General features: G+C 41.6%; 1 protein-coding gene across 5 annotated transcripts in view; it reads right to left on the bottom strand.

The window, feature by feature from the left end:
• The window catches only part of arap3 (ArfGAP with RhoGAP domain, ankyrin repeat and PH domain 3), a 42,800-nt gene extending 35,609 nt beyond the window's left edge, over positions 1 to 7,191 (bottom strand). For 2 of the 5 annotated variants that reach the window (XM_035409557.1, XM_035409554.1), the window contains exons 1-2: positions 7,080 to 7,190; positions 6,067 to 6,376 (exon numbers count right to left, since the gene is read on the bottom strand). The gene's annotated coding sequence lies outside the window, so the exon portion shown is untranslated. Of the gene's footprint in view, positions 1 to 5,816; positions 5,865 to 6,066; positions 6,591 to 7,079 lie in introns of those variants that run through there. The other 3 variants (XM_035409556.1, XM_035409558.1, XM_035409555.1) reach the window with 3 other exon arrangements.
• Between the last annotated feature and the right edge of the window lie 669 nt (positions 7,192 to 7,860).

Here is a 7,860-nt window from a genome sequence, read left to right on the forward strand (position 1 = left end):
CTCTTGGCTTCAAAAGGGTGAAAATACTGGTCAAAATCAAGGCATCACTACGAGGTTGGCCATGTAGCGTAGCTGGTCGCATGTTCATCTTAGTTTCAGTCATCACCAGACTAAGCTTTCGCAACCAGCGATTTCTACAGCTCTGAAAGGAAACTCTCCATCCACCTCCTCAACAGGTTTACAACAGTCAGTGCATGAATCACATTAAAGGCAAGTCACGCCAGAGCCGTCTGTTCTGACGGACACCCTTGAATCGCACCCTCGTTTGGTGCTTTGAGTTCACACACCAACGCCCCCTCCTCCCTAGCTCCACCCAACTCCATATCACAGCTGTCCATATGATCGGCAACCCCTACACAGGCACTCCATTCACAGTCTCATGGACAATATACGATCCCACAATCATGAGCTACACGAAAACAACTAAAGACTGGCTTTCTTTTCACTTAATGAAATTTGCAACTAGTGGGTGACTGGGAGGGGGTTTCCAACTATGCTCAACTCACAGCCAGTTTACAAACTTCTTGTTCTCTGACTATCATAAAACCTTGATTCTGTTGCAACATACGGTTGCAAGAAAATGTTCGTCGTTTACGCAAAATAAGAAAAATAATTATAAATTGAGCTTAGGCCTACACCGTTTTAAGTGTTGAAATGAATGGATATGTGAGCAAGTAAATGCCTCCTCATGAGGCACCATGGGTCCTGACCACTAATCCAAGCCATAGCTATCCATACACTGTAGCAGTGTGCCGACGTACCACTCGAAGGTTAGCCTAGGACCTTGCAGCAATTCAAAACATTCCATGATGTGTACAGTAACTGAGAACAGCAGCATTTAACAATGATAATAATATGGTACAAATGTATGGAATTTGTAATTTTACTCACAAATATGACACTGAAATGACAGATACCAGCAGATGTAACCGAATGCAAAGATCCATTCAATGACAATCAAGTCAACTTCTCAGCAACAACATATTATCACAACACAACACATTAATGCCAGTGTTTCTCCCAACAACATTACTGTATCATGACTTTCTATCAAGGCAAAACTGAATAATACCAAGAGAACAAGCACAACACTTTATCTTTCCCCACAGAGGGAAGTGCGGTAATGCAGTATGTACATCACTGTGTTCAGTACCCAGTCGCTTCAATGCTCCCTCCTCTCAGGTAACCAAGGGGGGGAAGGGGGGGAAGGAAGGCACATTTAGAAAAATCTTATGGGTCCGTCTCCAAATTCGAATTCTGTCCAATCCTCCAAGTCAAACAATTAGTGGAAGCTGTAGAGTCAAAAGCAATTTGCCAAAGGGAGGGATGGAGGATGTCTCTGGGATGGAGGGTGCAGGGGTTGTATATAAATAACAGAGGGCCACTATTGTGCGCCACAATATGTCATTGTTGGGGCCTGGCCGAGGCCGCGCTGCCTCAATGACTGGACGCGCTTGTGTGCTAATAAGCTGGCCCCTCGCTTGGTCACATTTTCGCCACTCGGCTCGGCACACTGGACTGAGGCCCTCTGTTCCGTTCAAACGGGGCCCGCCGCTTCTTCCCCTCCTCCTCCCCTCTTTGGAGAAGCGCAACCCCCTGCGGGGCTGGCGGCTCTTCAGCCAGTTCCCTCGAAGGCCACCGGGAGCGCCGCTCGCTGGTTCCCCCTCCGCTCGGGTCGCGCTTGGCAGCGGACGCGTCGCTAAAGCGCCGCAGCCCTGCCCTCATGGCCTGCCCGTGTGGGAGGTTACAGCAGCCCTGACTGATGTGGCCGGTCAGGCGTCCCCACCCACCACACAAACACCAGAGTGCTAACACTTCAAGAGCTCCAGTCTGAGTTTCGGATGTGGTTCTGTATGAATGTCTGTGGACCCCGTCTGGTGTTCATCCACACAAAACCACACCAGACGGGGTCCACAGACACCTACACCTATGCGTGTTCATTTGCAGGGTTACAGGAAAATCACTACAGGAGTGTTGCTTTAGATATGCACTTAAAGGACACCCAACAGCCGCTCAGAAAATGCATGTCTCTCTCCAACAGCAAACAGGGATGAACATTAGCATTCTGTAATGTTCTGGAGTTGTTGTGTATTGCCTCATCAACACAAAAAAAATAGAGATGCTGAAGGGGAGGAAAATGGCTTGCCAGCCATTTCTCATAAATAATCAAACAGTTATGGCAGACAATTAAATTGCTAAGTCACTTGCACAAATTTCAAGCATTAAATACTTGAAGAGTAAAAATTAGGTCAGTTTCACTTTGTGCTTCCTTAAAAATACTATTCATCTAACCTGTCAGTGTTCAAAGTTACAGTGTATAGTGGTCCTCTGTAATGCTTTTTAAAGGATTATGTAACACATTGAAAGTGATAAGCCGTAAGTACACTTCAGTGGTGCTGATATTAACTCTGTCAAAGCTAAATGCACCTCAGAGAGGAACAGACCCACCCACAGAAACTCTGTCATGACCCACCACTTGTTTCACATGTGTATCTAGGAGAAGTGTGCGCCTGCAAATCTTACACGCTTTTTTTTTAATTTTTTTTACAAAGAATCCTGACCCCCCTCCTACACTGACCATGGCTTGTAATTTGATGTGCTGTCTGGTTGAACAGAACTGCCTTAGGCTTGGAATGACCTTGTGCCCAACCTTCAAAGACAGCCTTACCCTCACACATTAGTCAGTGGTGAGTCTGCCTCTGCATTTAAATTCAGACGTCGTTTAAGCTTTCGGCCATGTTTCCTAGCTGTGTGAATGGAGCCTGTAATAGGAACACATACAATATGCTAGTGTCAGCTGAGCCAATAACATCAGAGGTTACAGGCTGTGTCTGTGAATACTGGGCCTTCATAGACAACTGCGTGTGTGATGACAGATGAGAATGCACGCATCATGAAGTTGGCCAGACAAAATAATATTGTAGTACTATGAGCGGTATCCTAGTGATCAATGCTACTGGTATCTCATATTTTTTTGGAAACCACACTCAAATATGTGGTCAAATGACTATGCAGTTGTTGCTATTTGCTATTATAATAAAGTACATATGTTCAATATAATCCTACCTAAAAAAAAGTATTGTGGCAACCCCCATCTACACTGTTATCACTATAGCTCGTTACCACTAAGAGCTCCCGTTTTAAACAAAATATGGCTGTAAAAATGTATAAAAGGGCTGTGTTCCATTCAAATCCATTTGCTTGTGTGACATTTTTTTTCAGTCCTCTACAGGGCTCTTCATATGCAGACAAGGACATGTTTTTAAATGTATTTTCTGAGGTAATTAGATTGTTACATTCAGAACTATGACAGTCATAGAAATTAGATCATGTGCATTGCTATAGTTGATTAGCCCCATACTTACACTCTCAGTGCTTTGCTACAGAATTGGATAGTCACTCTATGCCTATAAATTTAACAAATATTCATCTTACTATATATGCAATTACGGTGTCATTTTCTAAGGATATTCAGATGAATCATGTTCACACATGAAAACATGTGCATTCACTTCCATTGGAAAAAAATGTTTCAAACAATTTATTTGTTTGTTAGCATTTGCATTGCAGTAAACATAGCGATCTACAGTAGGCTAACTCTTTAAGTGAGGGGGCTAGTCGGCTTTAAAAATAGAAACAGCTTGGGATGAAAGATTCTTTTCACTAAGCCCACGCTATCTCCTCCTTTCAGTGAATAACACAAAAAAGAAAAAAACTGCACAGATTTTCTCTGATTTGCACCAAATGGCAGCTTCCTGCCTTGGTCTTGCTGCTCACTGACAGAGGGGAAAAGGCGGGTTATTAAAAGCACTGACGCCACGTGACCCATCCTAAAAACAGGCTCTGGAAAGGAAGAGGAACAACTGGCGGGCTGGTCGTGGCCCAGAGATGCTGGGCTCGGCCCTACATGGCAAACGGAATGAAAGGGATGAAACTGTGACTCCCAACAGCTCGCCCACATTCCAGCAGCTGTGCCATCACAATTAAGCCCTGTGCTACAAAAGAGAAGACAGCAGGTTCTGCAGAGGTTCCATTATTTATCCTTGATTCTACTGAAACACAACAAAATGCCTAACTGTGTTGGATGGGGGAAAAAAGGAGAATTGTTTTGCCTCTATTTTGGGAAAACATAGCTTTGGAAACATTTCTCGAGGTCACTCTCCCATGAAAATTGAAGCAATACCTAAAAATTTGTGACATAGCTATTTGTACAAATGGGTAGGGTGGGGGGTGGATAAACATTCTGCAAGGCATTCATATTTCCGAATTTTAGGAAAGACAACAGGATTCAAAGAAAAAATCCCACATGTTCTGGTCCATACTACACAGCAGTCATCTAAAATTACAATGAGCACTTTGCTTTTTTGCACAGATGGCCTAATATTTTGACATAATTCCTTAAATTATGGCTTATCATGTCATCTTGAACTATTTGCAGCCCAAATATACAAAGCTAGCTATTACCTTACACTTAACCTAGGGAACTGTATCTTTATTAGCAAGGCTTATTAGCAAGAATGAGCTTTAGCAATGCTGTATCATAAGATGCCCCTATTTTGGGCTGGCACATCAAAACACTGAGCAAACTCAAGCAACTAGCACATGTCAGGTTAGTCAACATAGACCTGGCTTGAGTCTAGTCTTAGCCAATACCACATGGGCTACCGAGCCAGACTACTGCAGCACAGCATCACATGAAAACACCCGCTCAGCACACTCTAGTGCTAAGCCTGCAGAGTTTAGTTCATCACATTTGTGAAAAATTAAGCAAACATTGCATTGCAGTGTGATGCTTCAATTTGTCTGACTGAACATTAACTATATTTATTTATTAGGTAATTTCTTGCTCAATAGAGCTGGAGTTTCCTATTTTCAGAATGGAATTTATACTCTATTTATGTTAGACATTCAAATTCTGGTAAAGTATGCCATGTCGACATAACCATAAGAACTTATCAGCCGTGCCTGTCAAATGAATACAAATAACAAAACTGCAAAAGTAATGTTATTGTTTTGCTAGAAGCTTTGAAACTGAGATTTTTTAAATTGACAAATGCCCCACTGGCTCGTTGATGTATGTCTACTATGGTGGCAGACAGATTGCGTGTCCTTTAATTTAGCTAGCTTTCTGTTCACAGCCCTGCAACTGTCATACTTTATTTAGGACCGACAAAATGAAACTTTACCAGGCAAGAGTAAACAAACTGATTTCGTCTGGTAATGCATGAAAGAGAAACTCCATCGCTCTTATCACAGCTATGTATTGTGGCTAATTACACTGAATACAGAGAAACTGCATCCCTGACATGCTCACGTGCATTTTCTTTTTTATAATCGAGGTTTTTAAAAAATGGCATACTTCAAACACGACAAATTAAAATACTAGCTCATTATCCTAAATGACATCTAACGTCAGCTGTCTCCATTAATAAACTTTACAATCTCTAAACTTTAGGTACGTTTTTGAACAAAACTGAAATGTTTTTTCAAGTGAAAATGACATTTCTAAGATGTGTAACATCGGTTATATGTATAACGACACATCGAACAGAAAACGTTAGCTAACAGTTAATTAGAATGTGCAGACTGCGTCGTTTAACTCTTTAAACTTTAGTCATCGTGGATACCAAATTTTAAGTGTCATACAGTAGTCTAACGTTAGCTGCAGACAGCTAACTGTAGGTATTGTGCAATGGGTTTCTCAAAGCAAAACTGTAATCTTGTAAACCAGGCACAAATATGTAACTTGGGGAAGAAAGTAAAAAGACAACGAGAAGGTTTTGTATTTATACATTCGTCATGCTGTATATGCTTACTTGATGGTCGTGTTCAGAAAAATACTGCCATCAATATACCGGCCGCACCTACAGAAGTTAGCCACATAATTTCAATTAAAACCCGTATTTTTAAATGTTCTGTAAATTTTTGCGTTGCATGCTCTGAACTCGTCCCCAAGCCAATCAGACAACATCAAACATTCACGTTAAATCCTGAAAGTTAACCAGACAGCAACATTCCTGTAGTTAGCGTGCTGTAACTTTTAATGCGTAAGATAAGCTAACTTACCTCTTTGTCACCTGTTGTTGCCGCGGTTTTGTCCAGGCAGTGGTTTTTTATGAAACAATTAAATTCGTTCTCCCCCTTTGCAACTACTTTTCGGGTTACAGAAGAAACCCACGGGGTATCTAAATAGCCATTCAACAGGAGCTTTGACGGAAAGGTTTGTTTCACTGCTGGGACTCGCTGGCTACCGCGCGGTCACAGCGAAAGTACCAACACAACCCTTAAAGGGAAGGGTGTCCATGCTAGAAGAGGAAGCCTTTGCCGACTTTCCCCCACTTGAATCTTCATGGCCAATGGAGTCATCCCTTTCCTGCTAATTTGGAGGAAATAAACGTTATTATTCACTTAGTCTTCTGGATAGCAAACGACGACTGTTGAGGTCCAGGTTTACGGAATACTTGTTGCTGCAATCTGCGGCTGTCCTGAAGTCTTAACGGGTGGCCTAACACATTTCAATTGCAATCGCCTGCACTGTTTACCCTGTTATTTAACAACTCGCAATCCCTTATCGTCGCATCCCATGTTTTATCCAGGTTAAATATGCCTAAATATGATATCTCAATATCTGACAGTAATTGTTCCCCCTTTTGTAAACCTTTTACAACACATTTTATGTTCACAACGACCTTCCCCATGATTTGCGCTGCTTATGAACATCATTTTCAGCAGCCGTTCTACAATATAAGTTCAATACACATGCCAGCTACAAGTATATAGCATACACACTGTAGAACACACATGACCCTGAGCTGGCTCGACCTCTACATTCGCGTCCTGTTTGTATTGCTTCACATTCCAGCCTTAGGAAAAGGAAAAGGGAACAGGCCTTTTCGGAAGTTCAAGCACACGCACCCTTGGTTACGTGAAGATCTCCATATAGCCTAATTACCAACGTACAGTGACAACACGAATTTCCAATATTAGCGGACAAAAGTGTGAGAATTTTAAAAGGATGGTGGAAAAATTAATTCATTGACGTAAAGAATAATAGAATCTGGTCCATGCTAAGACTCTACCTTGTCACGTGAAAGCGATCACACTTCACTTTTGGATGGATTTCTTTCAAAGTGAGTCATGTTCTAAGGGGAAAATACACAGTGAAATGAGCCAATCATCTCTCCTGTGAGAAATCAGAAAACCTCTGATTTGAGGAGTTTCCCATGTCCCTGAAAAAACAATCCTACTCTGATGTGGACAGGAAGTGTGCCAAATGGGAAACAGGAAATGCCTGAGACAATACAGATTTTGAGGAGTGGCCCCAGCTGTAGATCTGTGTACAAAAGGGACAGACACAGACACTAGAAATCCCCTTATCATTGCAAATAACTCAATATCTGATCTTTTTGTTAAAATGCGGATTTTACTTTCCACAGCAATACTCACAAGAACAAAGCAAAACAACCATTGATATCCAAACACACAAGTTTGAAGTCTCTCAATTCTGAAATTGGTCTTCTAATGTTTTGGATTTTTTTGAAAACCAATAAAAAACAGAGTCTTCAATTTATAACTGCAATTAATCTTTTATTTATGAAAATGCATGGTGAGTGAATGGTGTGTGTAACCTGCGATAGATTGGCGACCTGTCCAGGGTATTATTCATGCCTCTCACCCAGTGCATGCTGGGTCATGACCATTGAAATACAAGATTAAATCCCTACAGGTCAAATGGTGGAGTCAAACCAGTGGTTCTACTCATAATGAGTAGGATAATATAGTCCTGGAATATAGGAGTCATGGAATATATAATAAATTCCTTATTTTATATCCTTTCAGTTTCTTTACTGGGCTGAAATA

The sequence above is a fragment of the Anguilla anguilla genome, chromosome 3 (assembly GCF_013347855.1).
Source record: "Anguilla anguilla isolate fAngAng1 chromosome 3, fAngAng1.pri, whole genome shotgun sequence".
In the NCBI taxonomy this organism is placed as follows: Eukaryota; Metazoa; Chordata; class Actinopteri; order Anguilliformes; family Anguillidae; genus Anguilla; species Anguilla anguilla.